The 21,375-nt window shown below is 51.2% G+C and overlaps 1 protein-coding gene across 5 annotated transcripts in view; it reads right to left on the bottom strand.

Moving 5' to 3' along the window:
• LOC144096627 (sodium-coupled monocarboxylate transporter 2-like) overlaps positions 1-3,592 on the bottom strand; it is a 66,927-nt gene extending 63,335 nt beyond the window's left edge. For 3 of the 5 annotated variants that reach the window (XR_013306790.1, XM_077629447.1, XM_077629450.1), the window contains exons 1-2: positions 3,457-3,592; positions 1,303-1,395 (exon numbers count right to left, since the gene is read on the bottom strand). The gene's annotated coding sequence lies outside the window, so the exon portion shown is untranslated. Of the gene's footprint in view, positions 1-537; positions 653-1,302; positions 1,396-3,456 lie in introns of all 5 variants that reach the window. The other 2 variants (XM_077629448.1, XM_077629449.1) reach the window with 2 other exon arrangements.
• Between the last annotated feature and the right edge of the window lie 17,783 nt (positions 3,593-21,375).

Raw genomic sequence — 21,375 nt, 5'->3', positions numbered from 1 at the left:
GGAGGTTTCAAACTGCCCACGCATCTTTTTCCTATGCTGCCTGCCTTTATCAAGCTCACTGGGCTCACACAACATGCAACTGTGGGTCATAACGCACAATTTGTCCTTGTAAAGCAGCACGAGCGCAAAAGGACTCCAGTATACGCTACCCTCGATAAACAGTAATTTTTCTTTATCGTGCATACCACTGAATTTTAAACAAACCTATATGAGAACCACTTTTTCCACAGAGTGCCGCGAGATTCAATGCCGCCAGGGTTTGACAACAACAGAAAACGTCAAAAGCGTGTTTTCGTAATTGGTTTACAGAAACTGCAGCTTTTACGGTGAGCACAGCGAGTTCACCATTCCTCATGCTATCATGTCATGCTCCTCTAATAAGGCTAGCGTAGCATACTGTCGATAAAATCAGGGTTTCACTAATCAAGTGTTTGAGAAAAGCCGAATTGAACATTTATCCGCGTAGAGACAGTTGGGGAAAACCGCAAGGCGACTTGCTCATACCAGAGTATAAGTGCTCCAAGTAGGTGCACAAACCTTTCAGAATAGCCGGTGGTACATGTTCAATGGCCTTCCACCACGTCGAGCTCTCTACAGAGGCTTTTCATCATATCAGCGATCTGGTGTGGCTCACGCTGCAATCCTGATGTTCCTACAAACAAGGCGATGATTTTGGCGCGCAAAGTCATCGATGTGGTTCCTCAGTACGATTAGGATGAGGCGACTGGCCGCTATAATCCACTCGCCTTCCACGCCACTAACGAGAGATCGAAGCACTCCCTTAAACCCACCGATGCCATGCTTGTTCGCAGTTTGTTCGGGTCGTGCTCGTTGCCTTCGAGCTAGCGCACCCGTTTTCAGACAGCGCCCTTTTTCATGTTTACTTACGCTTCGCTTAAGCACTTTGGTGAGGTAAATAATATTTTTGGCGAACTAGCCACGCAACACATTCCATGTTAAATTGAACAAAACAAAAACAAATGTAGTCATGAAAGAAAGCCATGATGCGCTGTGGGGAAAAAAATGGCAGTGGCTTAGCTCGGCTATGCCAGGACTTACGTAGCGAAAGCTAAGGCATAGCTTGGTTACCCTTGGTTAACCTTGATTGCAAGTCCAGGTTAGTCTGGTTGTCTGGCTAGATGTTGTTACGTGGTTGGTGACGTGGTGCGGTGCGACCACGGTGGGAATGCGAGCACGGCGAAACTGCGAGTTCATGGCCAATGTAGCTTTCGCTACCGAAGATATGACCGGTGCCGAATATATGATCAAAGAACAAGAACAATGAAATTGAGAACCTCTCACCTGCAGCGAGCTAGTGTGACTGTTGTGGTAAAAATGGTTGCGGATGTCGTCGATGAGGAAGTGACTGCCGCGCTCCCCGAAGCCTCTCGCTGTCTGTCGAGAAAAGCAGCAGTAGCTAAAGCGTAACGTGATTTCGGACTCCAGATCAACGCGGTGCCTTCATCACAAAGATACGAACGATCGAGACAGCCAACAAATATGCGGCTCGATGGTTTTGGCAGATACCAAGCTCTCGTAAGTGAGGAGAGTGTCGTCTTTCCCTTGCGGAAGAAATAAGAGAGAGCTTATCCAGGGTCATAGCGAGAAGTGTGAAGCACCTTCGTACGAAAGATGCCCAGATATTAACAAGCGTGACGGAGTGGGCCCCTTGCGATGCTCAGAGAGCGCTCGATGGGTAGTGATAAGACAAGGGAAGCAGTGCGCACGTCGTTGGAAGCTGAGGGCGTATTCTTGCAGGGGCATACTTCCTACGCTATAACTTATGTTTGCGGCATACGGCAAATAACAATCAAGAAATGAACGCGCGTAATTCGTTCACTCGCTCGCTGTGTGCGCCCCCTGAGTGTGTCATTTCTTTTTCTTTCACGTCGCACTGTTGTCGAGTCAAGGCGCCCGCGGTGCTTATAACAGGCTATAATAGGCCGCTGGAAGTTTGGTTTGGTTTACTATGAGGGACGCCGTAGTGAAGGGCTCCGGAAATTTCGGCCACCTGGGGTTCTTTAACGTGCACTGACATCGCACAGTACACGGGCCTCTAGAACTTCGCCTCCATAGAAATTCGACCGCCGCGGCCGGGATCGAACCCGCGGAAGTGTTTCCCTGGTAGTGTGCCGGGCAGGCTACTTGTGATGAAAACAATAATACATATGCGCAAAACTCACACTCACAGGATTGATTACTCACAGGGACCAGACCACTCCTATGGCTGCGAGGAGTTTCAGAGAGGCCTTGGTCGAGCGCAGCGGAAAGGTCATGCTGCCCCATAGTCGCAGAACATTCATCAGGGTAAGCCAAGAATAGTTGATGATTTTGATGACGCAATGACGCAAGATGTTTTTCGCCTAATCAAGGTTGGGTCAAAGACCCATTTTCCAAGCATTCCACTCTAAAGAAGCCGAGCACCAGGCCATGGGAAGCTTGCGCCCATTGTATCACTCACCGGTGGGTACCCGGCGGCACTGGGGGATCGAACTAAGGCAAGAATCGTGACACAAGCCTTCCTCGTCTTCAATGTCTTACATGAGGACGAAAACTGAATACCGCTACAAGTTATATCTTCCAAGTCTTCATAAACAGTTCATGCTAGGCGTACTGGAATTCAGGATTTTCCGAGTGCTGTTGTATGCCATGTGTAGGCGAATTCGCTTGATGAAAGCGTGCTCATGCCCATCCAAGCCCCGCGGAATGCTGAAAAGGGCTCGCAAATGCGAGGAGGCGCCGTATTATTCGTCAGCAGCATACTCCAGGACGCGTTGTGAGCAGCTGGAAACAGGAGCGTCAAGACTGCAATAAGCTCGAGCAGTATTTTTGTTTGGTCGGGCTTGTTGGTTCATAGCTGAAGTTTATTCTGAGGATGACGCGAAAGAGACAGGAACAAAAAAGGCGCTTCGCAACAGCGAACGGCTGTTTCTGGATTCCTCCCCAAGAGTAATTAATTCGGGCTTCGATACTGCGACCTTGTCCTCAGCGCCCGACGGCATTGTGAGTTCGAAGTCATGAGCGAGTATTGTACCTTGCTCTGACTCGCCATACTGTGTGCGTGCATGGTCCTCTCTAGAAAAGGCCGATCAGCCTTTAGATGTTAGCCGCCGCGGTGGCTCAGTGGTTATGGCGCTCGGCTGCTGACTCAAAAGACGTGCGTTCGATGTCAGCCATGATGGTCGCATTGAGATGGAGCTGAAATGCTAGAGGACCGTGATTGGTGCGATGTCAATGCACGTTAATGAACCCCACGTGGTTGAATATTCTGGAGCCCTTCACTACAGCGTCCCTAATGGCCTGAGTCGCTTTGGGGCGTTAAACCCTTATAAACCATAAACCTTTAGACGCCATCCTGTCACTGGAGACAGCAAAATAGTACTGAGCTTTTTTTTCGCATTCCACACCGACGCGAAGTTGATGCAATAAAAGCAACGCTGACAGCGTTAAGCTCACCTTCTCTCGATGCCTCACAGCGCCGACCCCGCAAGCACCGTATGCTTAAACACGACTAAGTGCGCCTGGGCATGTGTGACCCGGAAGCAGAGCAGGCATTGTGAGCGACGGCTTTCCTGTACGGTAAGCCATCCACGTGTGGCGAAACGATGTGACTGTGACCTTTTTGCTGACAAAAAAAAAGAAAGTTTCCTTCAAAGACTATCACCACCTGCTGTAGCGGCCTTATTTACCTCCCAACCGGTAAATGTAGCTTTTCGGCGCGTAAATCACCCACCGGAAAGAGACCGGATGCTGAGCATAGCCTCCTTCCGCCCCTGATAGCATCAATTCCTGTCATGCTCTTCCTACCCCGACCAGTACAGATGCCAGTTTCCGCTAAGAGAGCGTCACTTCAACTTATAGTCAACTAGAATATATTTCGACTTTTCTTTTCCGCACTGTATGTCACTTGTCTTCGACGAAATTAAAGGCAAAGTAAAGGAAGGTAAAGGCGTTGTTAGTGGCTTTTACTGGAATAGGAACGACGTTGCCTGCTGGAGCATAAATACGTAAATTGCCTTTTTTTTACGACCTGTCCACAAAACGAATACGTAATGCTCGTGAAATCTCGCAGAAGCATTCTGGTCGCCCACACTAGTGCACCAATTCAGGGAATATTTGAGGTACGCTTAACGCATGTACAGTCTTGGTCAAAAGTCTTCAGGCCACAGCGTTCAGCTGCAGCGAAATGAATGCTCCTAGAATGTTGCGTCAAGAAGGAAGATTCTCTACAGCCAAAAGAAACATTCTGCCAGGATTTCACCGTCATTCTATCTTTAATGGTGGCCTCGTGGCTCTGTTATGCGGCTGAAGCGAAAAGCCTTTGGCCTTAAGACTTTTGACCAAGACTGTACCCTAAGACACTTTAAGGCAAATCTATTTTTGGCAGTCAGCCGGATGAAGTGTATGTGATCCTCGTTTTGTTGCGATTCGAACTATTTTCTTTAAAGGGAAACGGCCTAGGTTTTAGAAACTCACGAGCTTGAATGGGGTCCAATGTGTGAAACTTGCATGAAAAGCACGCGAAGTCCTTTTGGGCTAGCATTTCAAATGGTTAGGTAATAGATTAAAAATGCTACAGCCTTCAAGCTTCTACGCAGTGCACAGCACCAAGCGGGGGTGCATGATGATGCAATGGACGGTACCTGTTGAATTTGTAGCAGCAGCACAGGTCGCTGCTCACAGCACAGGCGGCACCGAGGAGCTTCCTGGTTGGACTCCGGCCTCCCGCGAGTCTGCTCTGGCTGGCTCAAGGCAGAGCATCGGAGCCTGGCACAACTGCCAATAAATCAGCCGATGCTTCCCTTATACCGGCTTCAATGATACCGGTTGGCGGAACACATTTACAAGGCATATACGCTTGCTTTGAAAGAAAGGAAGAGGAGAAGGAGCAGAAAACTTTATTGTACTTTGCGGTTTAGGGCATCTTCACAGGTGTTCTCTCTTTGGTTGTATTCCCACCTAGGAGTCTCCTCTGTCGAGCTCGTCCTCTTTTAACCAGTGGTCGGTTGCCGTCCAGGGCTCCGCTGGCCACTGCCGCCCGTTGAGCTCGCTGTACCAGACCTTGTCGGTCTTCCCAGCAGTAAAAAATTAGCAGTGGTTGAATGCGCCTAAACCAAGTTTGTCTAGCGATAGCACGGTTTTGCTTGGTTTGTCAAAGGACGAGACCATTGGTTTCCAGAGGCTTCGCTTTTTTTTCCACGTGGGTTTTTTAGGTTGGTTTTTGGATTTTGAGGAAAGTAAATGACGCAGTAACTGTCTCATATATCTCGGCGGACACCCGAACCACGCCGTAAGGGAAGGGATAAAGGAGGGAGTGAAAGAAAAAAAGAGAGAAAGAGGTGCCGTAGTGGAGAGCTCCGGAATAATTTGGACCACCTGGGGATCTTCAACGTGCATTGACATCGCCCTTCCGTTCGCGCCGCTTGGCGTGTGTGCGCCGGTTTCCGTGAACCCGTTGCGAGCCCGCCAGCGCCATCTACTGAGTGGCGCTGGTCGCTCCTGCAGACGTGAAAGGCGCGCCATTGGCCGCACAATCTTCTTGCTCCTTCGAGCTTGCGCCAGTCGCTCCGAGCGGGGACCTGACCTTACCGAGGCTGAGCTTGAAGTGAAAGTAAGGAAACCAGCCGTTTTCTGGGTTTGTACTTCAGCAATAGAGCTTTCGCTCTTAAAAATCCAAAGCCACCGAAGGCAGAGCCAACCGAGCGCTGTTTGGCAGCAACAAACGAGGCACGGCACGGTGTGGTTGAGAGCCGTGAAGATATGAAATTTTACCTCCGCGACGTCACACCAAGCTTCCCCTCACTCTTCCGGTGCTGTCAAAAAATAAGCCTGAATTTTAATTATTGATTAGGCCACTATTTTACACGCTACAGCAGAAACACTTGGCGCCTTTCACCTGCAGCCTACACAGATTTGAATTTAATCCCTTAATATCGCCGAATTCTCAAGAAGTGGTGCTGTTGCCATTTAGGAGGGGATATGGGACAAAAGTATGGATTTTTGGAACGCTGTTCAATCAATTCCCGAACCACTCAATAACCTCTCCAGAAAGGTTCATTCTGGTATGTCGTGTATAAAACGAGAAAATCGAGTCGGTTGAAGCCCTTTTGGCGAGCGTCTGAAAAACGCTGTCCGCGGGACTCTTTCCGAAGTGCTCATACGGCTGTACCCTCGTTGGAAGCGCCGCCTTTGGAACTTTCTGATTCACATGAAAACCTGCTGCAGAGAATACAGGGTGTTTATTCTTATCCCATAGTCAGTGCAGACTGAATAGAACAAGCTAATTATAATGGCTTGCACAACACGCTCGATAGCTCATCAGTTACTCCTTACATGGATCCGGACGAAGAGCTAAGGCCCTTCAACCCTGCACTATTGCAACTTTTTAAAGACGACTTCACACATGAGCAGGTTGTTTGTGAACTCTCACTTCTGCCACTCTACCCCGAGCCGTCTTCATGCCTGCAGGCGCCCGACTTTCGCCACACCGGACGAGAAGCTGAGGCCCCTCACCCCGGTCCATCGGCACGCACGAGCACATCATCGTGGACCTATCGCTGCAAGAGGTGTACCACTGACCTACGCCGACGCCATCGTCCAGTCGAGGTGACCTAGCTACGCCTCAAGCGCATGGGCCTCAAAGCCGTCAAGAGACAACGCCTTTTCTCGAACCACTTCCGCAATTGGTAATACTTCGTGCTCAAGTAAAGATCGTTCCTTGTGCTAGTCCTGCGGACGCCGGGTCATGTGAGCCGCCATTGCCGTAGTCGTATGTCAGTACCGTCTCTCTGTGTTTCTGGCTACTGGCTTCCTAAAATTCAGCACTCAGTGCCAGCGGAGCCGCCAGAGAGTCGTCCTCTTTCCTGTAATCACTCCGCCTTCTATTCCCTCTCCCCACCTCCGCGTCACCGCTCCCTCTCTCCAATGTGCTGGCGCCGCCCTTTTCCACAAGAGGAAAACGGGCTGTCCCAGTTCCGAAGGCGAGAACTGCGCCACCAGCGGAATGTTAAAGGCCTCATTTCTCTCCCGAAAATCTGTTCGAAGTTTCTCTACAAGGGGTTTCTGTACTGGCGCTCGTCGACGCCGATGCTGCATTTCCGCCATAGCTGCAGCCCTTTCCCACTTCTGCGAAAATGGACGACACCACTTTCTGGACTCTCGCTGACCACGGCAAGTGCGAAGCCCATTAAGCCATTTGCGACGTGCACTGCAAGAGTCACTATACAGGATACGCTGTACGCAGTTGAATACTCATTCTGCGCACCTTTCGTCATGCCATTATCTTGGGTTATGACTTCCTTCCACGTCATAACGCGGTAATCTATTGGGCTTGTGCTGAACATCAGTTCTTTGCGCTTAGCGATTCCTCATCGGCCGATGCCCCTTGAGTTGCTTTTCCAAAAGCCGTCGTTGCCGAAAGCACTAGCCTTCATTCATGCTCTCCGGTTCTTGTACCCATTCCTTGTGACTTTGCTCACGACGGCAATGTATTTTAAACCATCACCCGTATTTCTCCACAAAAAGTGTCTCTCTCCACTTCACGCCATATTCAACCTTTCAACTGGCCTTACCGCTTTTTTTGTTGTTGTTGTTGTTAGCCTATCAAAACATGGCACATACCCACACTGGGGGATCGGCCAAGAATCAGGTGGCTATTCACCTGTATTAATCTGTTTTCATGTGTGTATCGGCACCATGCAGCTCATTGTTTTTTTCATTCTCCATCCTGATGAGCTTGTCGACTCACGGTCTCTCGACGTGGACTCCCCGGCTCCACCTGTTCCTGCGCAGGAGACTTCGCCTATATATACCGACGTTCTCCTACGTTCTGTCGCAGCCACTCTTCCTGCACCTGAACGCACAAAGCATCTTGCGGTGCTTCATCACTTTCGATCCTCCTTCGATTCTTACCAACCCGCTTTCAGCCACATTTCAATTGTCGCCCAACGCTGCTGGCAACCGCTAGGTGATTGCCGCCTTTGATCACCTGTGAAGGTATGCTCAAACAGCTGCGCTCCCGATTTCTGCCGTTCGCTATGGCGCGTTTTTAATTTTGCAGCTCTTCTTTCTTCGACATGTGCTATGTGCTATGTAATTAATCGGACTTGATCGCCTACCATCAGCAAGCAAACGGCCAAGCCGAACGATTTAATCGCACCATGGGTGACATGGTGCTAAGCGTAGACAGCTGGGCTAGTTGGTTCACAGTCGCATTATGATACATCGTTCTGGCGCACGAAAAACACGGACGAAGGAAGAACAGACACACAATCGCCTTTGTGTGTCTGTTCTTCCTTCGTCCGTGTTTTTCGTGCGCCAGAACGATGTATCATAATGTGACATGGTGGCCATGCGCGTTGCTGCCAACCACACGAACTGGAACTTCGTTGTACACCCTTTACTGAGTACGCTTAAAACACTGATAACCAATCCACCATATGTTCCTCTCCGTTTCTTCTGCTTCAGGGCAAATATCCATCCGCTCCTATCGACACATTTCTTCCCTACTACCTTGCGGCATCAGAATGCACAACTGTGTCTGAAGCTGTCCAGCATGCAGAAGACTGCCGGCACATCGCACAGTCACTCACGACAGACACTCAGTGACGCCAAAAGCACCGCCATACCGACGATCAGCTTGCAAAGGTTATCCAAGCCACTCGCTTGGATAACCCCTAGTACTCCCGACCCCTCCCAGAAACTTATTTCTAAACATCATGGCTCCTACTGCGTCCTGGAGCGCACCTCCCTAGTCAGGTACATTATTGAGCCACTAACGCCGTCTGCCGATCTCCGCCTGCGCGGTCGTGAGACTCCATGTCCAACTCCTCAGCCCCAACAATACGACTCAGTTGCCTCGTCTGACCCGCGAGTCGCCGGTATGGCTCCTTTTCTCCCATGTGGGCCCATTTTGAAGAAGAAGATGGGCATGTCCCTAGCCGCACTGCCATCCCTACGAGCTAGATTCTACTTAGCCTGAATGCCCGACGACGGACTGCGTTTCACCGCTGCTACCGTTGACCTGAGCGTTACCAAATAACCTTTGTTACACCAATAAGAACCCACTCTGTTGCTCCATCTGGGTGCTTTAAAAATTGTGCGGCCGCAAAAGACGCATTAATTACTGAGAAAATTGCAATGAATTTTTCTCGCCACTCGATTCGAACTCGTGACACCCTCACCGAAACGGACACAGTGATTACCGTTTCCAGGCGAATGACGATGAAGCCTAGCCTTTTTTATAAAAGGAAATTCACTAGAGGCCTACACCTTGTCCCTCTTTACTCGTTTTGTGTTTAGAGCGTACCTCTGTTCTGCTATGCCAGCGGTGGCGTCAAGCATCACGAACAGTTATCTCGTAGCATAAGCGTGTACTACGTCGGATTTGAGCGGCCCTGCTTTTGACGAACGCTCCTGACCGTAAGAAAAATATTGAACCAACTGATAGTGCTTGGTCAGGCCTGCAAATTTCAAAATCGACGGATTTTTTAATTATTACTGTGACATCGATTCCCCAACTATCAAAGAACGTGTTCACAAGGTTTCACTCGGCCCCGTGCAGCAAAAAGTGAGAAAATCTAGTTATTGCAGCGCTACCAACAAACACGTAGCGAATAGCTGTGCGCTCATGCTATTTTCAAAGTGTGCAAGCGCCCTTTTTGCCTTTTTCATTTCTACTCTTGTAAAAATGTATGGTTAAGCGCGAACATCATTCTAATGTCAAGAAATTAAAGCTGTGAATCTGAAGGTTACTCCGACGTGAATTGCAGTCCATGATGCGCAAGCGGAAAGAAACTACAAAATAGCCTAAGTTCTGTCTTCCGAGAAAAACTCGTAAGGCAAACAGATCAGGAAATCTTCGACGTGCCTGAAGGACTTTACGACCCCGAGCTCGTTAAGTTAATGTTGCAGCGTGCGGTTACCCCTGGGCAAATACAAGTCACTCAATACATTATGAAGACTGCAGCGCTCGGTAACACAGACAACACGAAGCAGACACCACATAATGAACAACCAACTTTCCCAATCAGCTAACCTCACTCAGAATTCAGGGGGTCACTTTGTTGATCTAAAGTGCGGTGAGGGGAAAGCCTTTAGCGCGGTGTTGCTGCTTGTCACTGGTGTGTGGTTAAGACGTTAACGAAGTACACAACTGTTTGTGAATCCTAAATGCTGGAGACACTAGAGGGCGTTTGGTAAGCATTCGTCTGACTCGACGCCTTTCCGCAAACACTCTCCAGCGCCCTTGTAAATGAGAACTACACATGCGTTGGCAAGAAGTAGCGTAGTCGTTGGCACGCTTGGCTGCGGAACGAAAGGATGGGGGTTCAAATCCAATCGTGCACAAAGATTTTCTTTTTATCGAGTTTAAGAACGTAACGGACAGACGGACGGTATGACGTCACTTCCGTTGTCGTGACTTTCAGTTGACGAAGTAACGGATGGACAGGATCACGACCAGGACTGTGAGCCATTAAAGGCTTTCGCCTCATTACAGGCGCAATGCATGAGCCAATGCATATTTCATTCCTTTGAACATGAAATGAACCCTCCAATTCGAGGAAAAGGGACTGAAGGTAGGCTTGCAAAATGTTTAACAACCAACCGGCCCACTGACGCACCACATTTGTTCTGGAAGCCCACCGCACCGAACGAGTCAATGCAGTCTTCCACAGCTGAAAATACCTCTCTTTGTAGGATGTTGTACAAGAGGCCTTTCATATCCACCGAAAAGCATCACACCGGGTCAGACGATCGTAGGACCAATACGAGGTCCCGCGAGTCCCTTGTCAGCATGGGGCCATCGACCGGAAGAAGGTCCAGAGAACTGTGCAAAAGCCTTGCTACTCACCTCTGCCAGGTTCCCCGGTCTTCAACAATCACACGAAACGGCGTTCCTTCTTTATGGGTCTTCCCTGCAAAGAAAGGCCGCCGCGACAGTTTCTTACTGTCCTTTATTTCTACAGCGAGGCCATGCAGCCCGCCTTCTTCGGAGATGTTAGCAGCATGTATGCGAGCTGCGTGCAGCCATTTCAAGCCAAGCTTTTCCCTGTACTCATAATTCTTCCAGATGTCCTCTTCTGCCTTCTTTTTGCAGTCGTCTCTGTGCATAACCGCAAACTATACGGCTTTGTCAGTGAGAATGACCCAGAGGTCAGCTTCTGTCAGCCACTTCAAAGCCCGGTCTGGTCTCAACCGCAACTTCTTGCCGCTCTTCCGCGTGCTCCAACAACTGTGCTCAAGGCCTCCACTGCGCACACACCATGCGCCCTGCATGCTGCCTTGTTAATCATGCTGATGAGGTCAGCAGCGTCAGTTTTCGGTTACACTGCAAACTTAGGGCTCTTGCTCAGCATGTCATGCACCTGCTAGGTCTTGGAAAGTTCCGTCAATTTGGTTGGTCCTCCTTTTCTTCTGGAGGCCTTCACGTCTCTTCTCGGGATCGTGCAGAACGCTGAACATCACAGCCGCGCGCCCTTCACCTCAGCAGAGTTTAGAAAGAACTGCGACGTCACTTTTCCTTCTTTAGGCCTGAGAAAGGCAGAGAAAATATTTTTTTATCCCTATCTGAAACAGACGTGCCTGGCGCCATGTTTCAGACCGCATAATCTTACTTGCTTCGAAGCAGCTTCTGTGGGCGTGAGCCTTCCAAACACAGCCGTAAGCACAGGTGAAGATACGCCATGGCTGAGGACGCACCAGGGCCTCCGCCATGGATTTAAATATAGGTGATTTAGTTAGTTCCCCGTTCGTCGCGCCCACTCGGAGGGAAGTATAAATTTTGGGCGCTAATACACGGCTAGCATGAGTGTCGCCTAAGCGTGTGCATCTGTTGGAGGCGAAGGGGAACTAAATATTTGGTCGGTTAGTTTGTTCGGTTCTTGCTATCATCGCTGCGTGTTTCTGCGGTTTATTGGGGGTTTTTTTTCGTTTATCGTCGGAAGTTAGCCACTTAAACTTGATTTCTTCGTTCCAATCTTCTTGAATAAAACCTCAAATGGCAGATTGCGCTTACCGTCTCTGTTTGTCTCTCTAACACGTCCTTGTCTGCCCAAACAGCGCAGCCTTTGAAATGACTCTAAAGCAGGTTAATTATTGCATCGGCTGTTCCCAGAATCGGCCTCGGAAGCCTGATTTCGGTAATGTTCTCGCCATGCGCGTTTGCACCGGTTTCCCCCTCGCGCCTCATGGCGACGACTGCACGCAGACACCACAGTGCCCTTAGACCACATAAACTTGGGAGTGCCTACACGCTTCGAACTGTGTTAACTGCGACGTGCAGCACCTGCGTCTTCGGCGCTGTAAGCACAGCCTTGCATATGGCTGCTTTGGGGATGCTCGCGAAACGCGCTCTCTGTGGTGCTTTTTACCAATAAAATCTTTTACTACTTCTACTTGTCCCTGGACCTTGCAAGACTGCGTGGCGCCACTGTTTACGGACAAGGATGCTGCTTTCCCATTTTATTCCCTCCACAGCAACGTTGCGATAGTGCAGCGATCCTTCCCAACGCACCGTACGCCGTGCAGATCGCCCCAGTCACCATAAATTAGCGGAGGCGGCAAACGTACGAGGCCTCGGCGAAGCCAAGTGTCGGCGTCGCCGTTTCAAGAACATCACCCCTCCTCCTCCCCCTTCCCCTCACTATCCTCGGTGCTTGGGATCTGCGAGTACGGGCAGAGTTGCGGCGAGCGGGAGGCAAGGACCCCTATCCTGCTAACGCTCCTGGTCGGGTTGCCCCGGGACAGAGGGACGCCGCTGGCGGCCGGCTTCAAAGTGGGCGTTCCGAGAACCTGCTGCCCGGAGGACTCGAGCTGGAGCTCCGTGGCCTGCTGCGCACCAGCGCTGACAGACTGAGAGTGCAGGAACCGGGCTGCGCAGCGGACGTCGCATACGCCGGATAGCAACGCTGTTAGCAGTGTGTGTCATGGGACTCGAGGAGGCAGGCTGTCTCCTCGGTCTCCGAGCGCCACGTCTAAATTCGAACAAGAAATAAATACTCTGTATGACGTCCTTTAGTGCTTTCCTCTGGAAAATATATGGGAGAGTCATATATGTCCTTCAGAGGGCGTAGTCAGGCTGATGATGATGATGATGAACTCCTTCTCCTTCCTCCTCCTTCTTGCTCGGACTCCGACCACGCTAATTTTGCTAATCTAAACAGCTCCTCCCTACCGATCCAATAGCCGCGGGAAGCGAGCCGACAACAAATTATACAACAGGTCACGGAGGCACAGTCGTACGCACTTCATGCCGCGCGCCGTTGCTGCTTTAGAGGCGCCGAGCCGGGTGCAGGAGAGACCAAAGCTTGGCCAGTACAAATATTAGTAGTGCATATTATTGGAAGTAACCTTGCATCTTACTTTTGCTGCGAAATTACTGCCCCGAAGTAATTACTTACATTACCGAAGTACTCGACCAAAAAAGGAATTCAGTACATTAAAAATTATCGAAAAATTAATTAAATTGCCATAATTTCATTTCATTCAATGGCTGCTCTGTCTGCCACGTATACAAAAATTGCTCGTTCATCCACCAAATTGATAGGCGCTGAGGTCATTGCGGCAAGAAAGGTTAGGATTAAGTTTCTGGTTCCCCGTGGTAACCTATATTGGGACCGAACTGGTTGCGGTTTCAGCGGCTGCTCACTAAATCAGTCAGCAAACGCTCTCAAGATGGGAGTCTAAAGTTGCTCTACTATGCTTGAAAACAGACTTACAGTCTGGAGGTCACGAGCAGCTGGCTGCAGCGAACAGAAATATGTAACATCGAGCAATTGATAAGGGTCTCGTCACCGTTTTTCAGTGGCTGCCAGAAGCAGCGCCGTTGTCAATAACGATCTAGTTCAGAATGCCGCTCGACCGACCACACGAGAGAGCGTAGAGATAAGACAATTTCACACCTCCTCTCTCACCGCCCCACTTTGACTGTCATTGAGTGTCCGTGGCGGCCGCTGGATCCACGACCCCTAGCGGAGGCCAAAATTCTGGAACCTTTTCCCCGTCCTTCGTTTACTAGGACAGCCATCAAGTCAGTCCTAAACTATTCAAGAGACGCAGGTTTTAGCGCCAAACCGGCAACTCACCGTTGTCATCCTTCGTTGTTACGGGCTGTAAAGTTTCTGGCGACAGCCGGTGGTCTGATTCAGCTGCGTATTCGGCCAGGACACCTGCAGCCGGGGTCCCTGCACGGCGATAGGCATCTGGGTTCCCACGGCCGGTCCTCGCGAGGTTTATTAGATTCGAGACGGAGGATTTCACTGCCGTTTGTAAACCTTGTTCCCGGAAGATCTACAGTGCGGCACGGAGGCAGTTAGCGACCGCCAGCACCGAGGCTTCCCGTCTGGACCTTCGAGAAGTGTGGATGTCTCCTGCCTCTCCTCTCGAGACGTGTTCGTTCCCTTCGACGACGACGTCTCGCCTCCGCCGCGCCCGGCGCACCCTCCTGCCCGCCCTTTGGACGATCGCAAGGAGCACCGAGCGCGGCCAGCGCCGTACGGCGCACATCCCAAGGAGCTACTAGGCCGCCCCGCCGACCCGTCGCCCGCGTAGGGTCCCGTCGCCCTACTCCTCGTAGGCCTACTTGCCCGGCGGCCGCTTCGGCGGCCGGGTAACCCTCGCCCGCCGGGAGAGCCTCTTCGGGCCGTCGTCATCAGCTGCACCGGCGGCGGCCCATATTTCCTGTAAACCCCCAAGCAGCCGGCGCACCTGATGACGATGGCGGTGGCTTGTTCGCCACATTGACGCCTGCTGTGTTGCCCTGGACGTGAGCGCGGTTTCCCTGCTGCCCTCCGCCCTCCCCGCGCGCACTGGTGCGTGTGGGGCCCCGACGCGCCGTCTTCATGGCGGTATCCAGCGTTTTTTCTCCCTGCTGCTGTCCTGACGCAGCCCCCGGCGGTACGGCCAGGCCCGCATCCCGAGCTCCTGGACACGGCCGCCGGTCCTTGTGCACCAGCCCGCTGACGCCCCAGCTGTAACCACAGCTCCTGCGCGCCGCCGGACACGGCGGTTTTTCCTCAGCGCACCCCGCCGCGCTGCTACCCTGTAGCAGTTTACCCCGCGGTCCTCATCGGCCGCCACGTGGTGGCCTCCTGCAGCCAACCCCGGCTGAGCTGCAGTCCTCGCCCACCTCCGCCCAGCCTTTCGGCCGGACCGGGGTAATGGGCCGCTTGCCTCCTGCAAGCCCCCGACGCGCACGCGCCACTCCCAGTGCGTGCCGCTCACCCTCCCCTCCCCAGTTGTGGCTGCTGCTGCTGCTGCTGCTGCTGCGGGGACCTGCCTTCCTGGGCACCACGGACAGCGCGCGTTGCAAGCGGACATCCCCCTCCCCACATCCCCTTTCCCCATCCCCCGCTCCAAGCTGTGCCCCTGCGATATGGGTGGCAGAAATCGAGCACATTCCCCCCCACGTAGCCACGATCGAGAGAGCACCGAGCAGGGGTGACTCACCCCTTCAACTATGCCTGCTCGCCGGCGCCTCGCCCATTTGGACTTCCCGGAAGACGTGTCCGGCTGGAGCGTGATAACTGTCGTTCGGACGCGAAGACAACGCTCTCTCTGGTGGGGGCGATTGTCCAGCGGCACCCTCTTTCTCCGGCGAGGCATGTGACGGGGGCGTGTCCCTATGTGAAGTGGTGTGTGTGTGTGTGTGTGTGCACGACAACGCAAGTTAGGCCACGCTCAACCTGGCGAAGACCGCCTCGAACCTGGGGAATCCTAGGGACCGGATCATTTTTAAACCGGACGACGAGTGCTGTGAAAAAGAGAATCCTCGATCATCCTCAGATCTTCTCAGATCCTCCGACCTTCCCCCATCACCCTCCTATGGGTTCCAAAATCTTGTAAATAATGTAAAATAAAACCCCCTGTACAGTTTCCTTCATAACCAAGTCCGACAACGTCATTCGAAGAAGGGACCTGCGGCGCTGAAAGAGTCAGCTCACTCAAGGTCCCCTCGTCCCCAACAACTGGTTGGCAGCCGCTGGGATGGACCGTGCGACATCGTGCTTTCTCAACCGGTAAGCGTTTCGGCATTTTGCTATAGGATTCGCCAGGCTTCAGATTTTGAGAGAATAATCTAGAATCACTGGGAAGTGTATGTCAATTGAGAAAGGGTAATCTCACGACATTTTGAAGATAGCATTGCCAAAGCGGAGAAAGCATTGTCATGGACCTTATGAAATTGTCAATGTCGGACTTGCTGTTGTTATGCGAGGAACTGTCAATAGAAGTACAGGGCAAAATTACAAAACTTGAAATATGCAAGACAATTCAAAAGCACGTAGATGACGATCAGCTGGTAGATACGTGGAATTTGGTACAGGAAGAAAAATAAAAAGGGAAGCGGAATGGGAAAAAGAGAAAGAACGGCAAAAGTGGGAAGCTGAAAAAGAAGAAAGAAATCTAAAGCGATTGCAGGTTGAAAGCGAAAATCGAAAAAAAGGCGACAGTTCGAGAGCCGGATCTCGTGAAAGAGCAAACGATGTACAATCATATAGAATGAACAGATTCATGCAGCCCTCTGAAAGTGGAAGTGACATAGGATTGTACCTGGGAAACTTTGAGAGAACTTGCGAAAGGGAGAACATTGCTCGCAGTACATGGCCGCAACGGCTTCTGACACTCTTGCCATGTGAAGTAGGTGAAGTCATAGCGAGACTTAGCACACAAGACGCAGCTGACTACGAAAAAGTCAAAGCCAGCCTGCTAAAAAGGTACCGGCTGTCAGCCGAAGCTTTCCGACAGCGCTTCAGGAACGCAATGAAAAACGATAGCGAGGGCTATCCGGATTTCGCGTATGGACTAAAGACGAATCTGCTAGAGTGGCTAAAATGAGCCGAGGTTTATGAATGCCGTGACAAAATCACTAAGTGTTTTTGCCTTGAGCAATTTTACCGAAGCATTCCCCAAGTGGTGAAACTGTGGGTTCAAGACAGGGAAAAAGTCGACACAGTTGAAAGGGCCGCTGAGCTAGCAGAGGAGTACGTTTCGCGCAGAAGGTTGAGCACTGAAGAGGGTGCGTCACACGCTCGAAACGCGATGCGAGATAAATGGCCTAGCAGAAAGACGCGAAGTGCTAGAAGTTCGGAGCAATCAGAGGCAACGAAGGTAGCGCCAGAAAAGCGTGAAGAACAGGCGAAGAGACAGGGAGCAGACTAAGCCGCGAAAAAAGAGTTTGAGGCTAGTAGGCCATTTCGTTGCTACAACTTCAATGGTGTCGGGCACTTTGCAGCCAAGTGTACAAAGCAACGTTTGGTGTTCTCGTGCGTCGAGGATAACGACGAGAATCTAGAGCTCCTTAAGCCATACCTGCACGAGCTGCACGTTAACGGGAAACCGTGCAGGGTGCTTCGTGATAGCGCCGCGACGATGGACGTTGTCCACCCGTCTTACGTGTCAGTGGACGATTTTACGGGAGAAGTCTCGTGGATAAAACAGGCAGTAGAAGAACACAGTGTATGCCTTCCCATAGCTAGAGTGATAATTTGTGGACCGTTTGGAGAGCTAATCACTGAGGCCACAGTTTCGAAGGCCGTGCCACTTCAATACCCTAACCTCTTCTCGAATCGATCAGACCAATTGCTACGCGAGAGAGGCCAGAAACTCGGAAGCGGGGTGATACAAGCTTTGACAAGATCGAAAACTCGTCAGCTCGCATCTCAACTAAGTCAGATTCGCGAACCTCAGGTAGCCAGAGACGCACCAGCCAGCATATCGTTGCAATCAAATGAGGAGGGAAGTGAACCAACGAGGAATGAAAGCCAGACAGCTGACCGAGCAAATGAGCGACGAGAGACTTCAACCACTAAGTCGGTAGAGGAATCAGAAAACGCTGAAGGATCGGTTTTATCTCCAACATCGCGTAGTTTTGATCGCCTTCTGCAGGTGAACAGGGAGTCCCTAACAAAAGAACAGAAGCAGGATCCCACTTTGGAAAGACTGCACCTTACAGCTAAAGAGGGCATCGCGAGACGCAACATAACGATGCATGAGAAGGGAGGCTTACTATACCGACACTACCAGGACAGAAAAGGCAAAACATTTGATCAGCTGGTCGTGCCTGAAAAATACAGAGCGGACATTCTGAGTCTCTGCCACGGAAATGGCTGGGCAGGACATCTGGGAATCAATAAAACAAAGGAGCGCCTATTAATGGAATAATATTGGCCGGGTTGTTTCAAAGATGCAGAACGCTACGTAAAATCATGCGATGCGTGCCAGCGCGTGGGCAAGCCGGGAGAGACATGGAAGGCTCCACTGAAAATTGTTCCATTGATCTCGGAACCTTTCCGCCGGCTTGTAATAGACACAGTAGGCCCTTTGCCTAACACGAGATCAGGCTATAAGTACTTGCTTACTATGCTATGTCCCGCCACAAAATTTCCCGAAGCAATTCCGTTGAAGGACTTGAGCTCCACAGAAATAGTTGATGCCCTTTTGTTAGTGTTCGCGAGAACAGGATTTCCGGCCGAAATCCAAGCCGATCAGGCGACGGTCTTTACAAGCGCCTTGACGACCACATTCCTAGAAAGATGCGGAATAAAACTGTTGCACAGCTCGGTGTATCATCCGCAGTCCAACAGTGTAGAGAAATGGCATTCGGTGCTGAAGCGGGTGCTACGCGCTCTTTGTTATGAGCATAAAGCAGACTGGGAGGATTGTCTGCCGGCCACACTTTTCGCTTTACGAACAGTCCCCCACGAAGCTACGGGGTTTACGCCAGCAGAACTCGTGTACGGAAGAGCGCTCCGCTCTCCCCTCCGAATGCTGAGAGAAATGTGGGAAGGGACAGGAGAGAACCAGACAGTGGTTGAGTACGTGCTTAAGCTACTGGACCGCCTTAACAACACGAGGGAATTAGTAAATCGAAATATGAAAGCTGCCCAGGAGGCCGCCAAGGTCTATTATGACAGAAACGCTCGCCTTCGAGGTTTCACCGCGGGCGATCGCGTGATGATCCTCCGGCCATCGAGAAAAAACAAGCTGGAAGTTCACTGGGATGGTCCAGTAGAAGTGTTGCAAAAACTTTCGGAGACGAATTACGCGCTAAGGGTTCCAGGCAGGGGAAAGCAGGTGAGAATCTATCATTGCAATCTGATGAAGCCGTTCGTGGAACGCAGCGGGATCGTCAATCTGACTCTAAATGAACCAGAAGAGCTGGACAGCGAGAGTCCGGGTTGGAAGGGAGGTGCGGACGCTAGTGACAACGTGGAAAACATTCTGGCTCACTCCGTGAATGCAGATTTCCTAAGCGGGACACAGGTCGACACGCTAAAGCAGTTGTTGAGCGAATTCGCTGACCTATTTAGCAGTCGCCCGGAAAGACACACCTCCTGACACACGAAATCGAGCTCACCTCTGATGAGCCGGTACGGTCAAAACCCTACAGGGTATCACCGCGGGAAAAAGAAATAATGGACGCGGAAATTCAGCGCATGTTGGAGTTAGAGATTGTAGAGCCAGCGGAAAGTGACTATACCTCACCGCTAATTCTTGTTGAGGCCCCAGGGAAAGATCCACGTCCCTGCGTGGATTATAGAAAGCTTAATGCAATTACCAGGGATCAGCTATACCCGATTCCCAACATAGAGGAAAGGATAGAAAGGGTGAGCGGCGCGAAATTCATTTCCACCCTCGATCTCGTACGGGGATATTGGCAAGTTCCCCTCTCAGAAAGCGCGAGCAGGTATGCCGCTTTCATCTCCCCAGCGGGCACCTTTCGACCCTTAATGCTTAGTTTTGGGTTGAAGAATGCCCCCTACAGCTTCTCGAAACTCATGGACATCGTACTGAAGGACATGCAGTGCTTTGCACTCCCTTATTTAGACGATGTGGCAATTTTTTCGGAAACCTGGCAAGAGCATCTAGAACACCTAAAGACCGTGTTTTCCAGTTTACGACAGGTTGGACTTGCACTGAAGGCAGAAAAGTGTAGATTTGGTTGCGCACAGGTGACGTACTTGGGCCACGTTGTAGGCCAGGGAACTAGGAGCCCATCCGAGTTAAAGATTGCCCCCTATCGCAGCATTTCCGCAACCACGGACGAAAGCGGCCATTCGCTCATTTTGGGATTAGTTGGGTACTACCAGCGATATATTCCTAACTACTCACAGCGGGCTAGTCCCTTAACTGACGCCTTGCGAAAGGGGGCACCTACTGACGTAAGTTGGGATAACCAAAAAGAAAACGCCTTCAAAAGCCTGAAGGAAGCACTCGTGTCCCGACCCTTGCTCAGGACCCCTGACTATGGGAAAGAGTTCATAGTCCAGTGTGATGCCAGTGATAGAGGGCTGGGTGCTGTCTTAAGCCAAGTTGGCTACGACCATGAAGAACACCCAGTTCTGTACATCAGCCGCAAACTGACCAGTAAAGAGGGAGCGTGCAGCGCTTCCGAAAAAGAGTGCGCGTGTTTAGTTTGGGCAGCGCAGAAGATGTCGTGTTACCTGTACGGAGCAAAGTTTGTATTTGAGACGGACCATTTTCCTTTAACGTGGCTGCGACAGATGTCCCCCAAAAATGGTCGCTTGCTCAGATGGAGTCTGGCTCTCCAACAGTACAATTTCTCGGTGCGTTATAAGAAGGGGAAACTGCACGGCAATGCTGATGGCTTGAGCAGACTGATGTAAGCGGGAGAACTAAGAGGAATCTCCTCCGGTGTGAGTGTTTTTTTTTACTTTGTTCCGAGTAATCCGGCTGTGGCAGTTTCAAAAGGAGATGTTTCGCGCTCAGTCGGCACAACATTAACCCAAATTTGAACACAATTGTTTAAAAGTGTATTGTTGTCAATGGAAGAAGCCTGGTGATTCTTTGGCGAAGTCCGGACGCTTGCGGGTGGGGCAGTGCTTTGCTGTTTGGAACGTCCCACCTGCGCTTTCCTTTGTTGGTGGTGCTTTGGGTTCTGCCTTGGGGCGATGATATTGCAATCCAGGGGACCAACACGGACGCCATCTCATCTCTTCCTGCCCAGCGGTCGTCAACGCTGGACATTCGAGATTTTTCGGGCCGCGGAGGAGCTGTAAGGTTTCTGGCGACAGCCGGTGGTCTGATTCAGCTGCGTATTCGGCCAGGACACCTGCAGCCGGGGTCCCTGGGTTCCCACGGCCGGTCCTCGCGAGGTTTATTGGATTCGAGACGGAGGATTCCACTGCCGTTTGTAAACCTTGTTCCCGGAAGATCTACCGTGCGGCACGGAGGCAGTTAGCGACCGCCAGCACCGAGCAGGGGTGACTCACCCCTTCAACTATGCCTGCTCGCCGGCGCCTCGCCCATTCGAACTTCCCGGAAGACGTGTCCGGCTGGAGCGTGAGAACTGTCGTTCGGAAGCGAAGACAACGCTCTCTCTGGTGGGGGGCGATTGTCCAGCGGCGCCCTCTTTCT

Source organism: Amblyomma americanum, chromosome 7 (genome assembly GCF_052857255.1).
Source record: "Amblyomma americanum isolate KBUSLIRL-KWMA chromosome 7, ASM5285725v1, whole genome shotgun sequence".
Taxonomy (NCBI): domain Eukaryota; kingdom Metazoa; phylum Arthropoda; class Arachnida; order Ixodida; family Ixodidae; genus Amblyomma; species Amblyomma americanum.
Note: the sequence above shows the minus strand (reverse complement) of the source record. Positions and strands in the feature narration are given on the sequence as shown.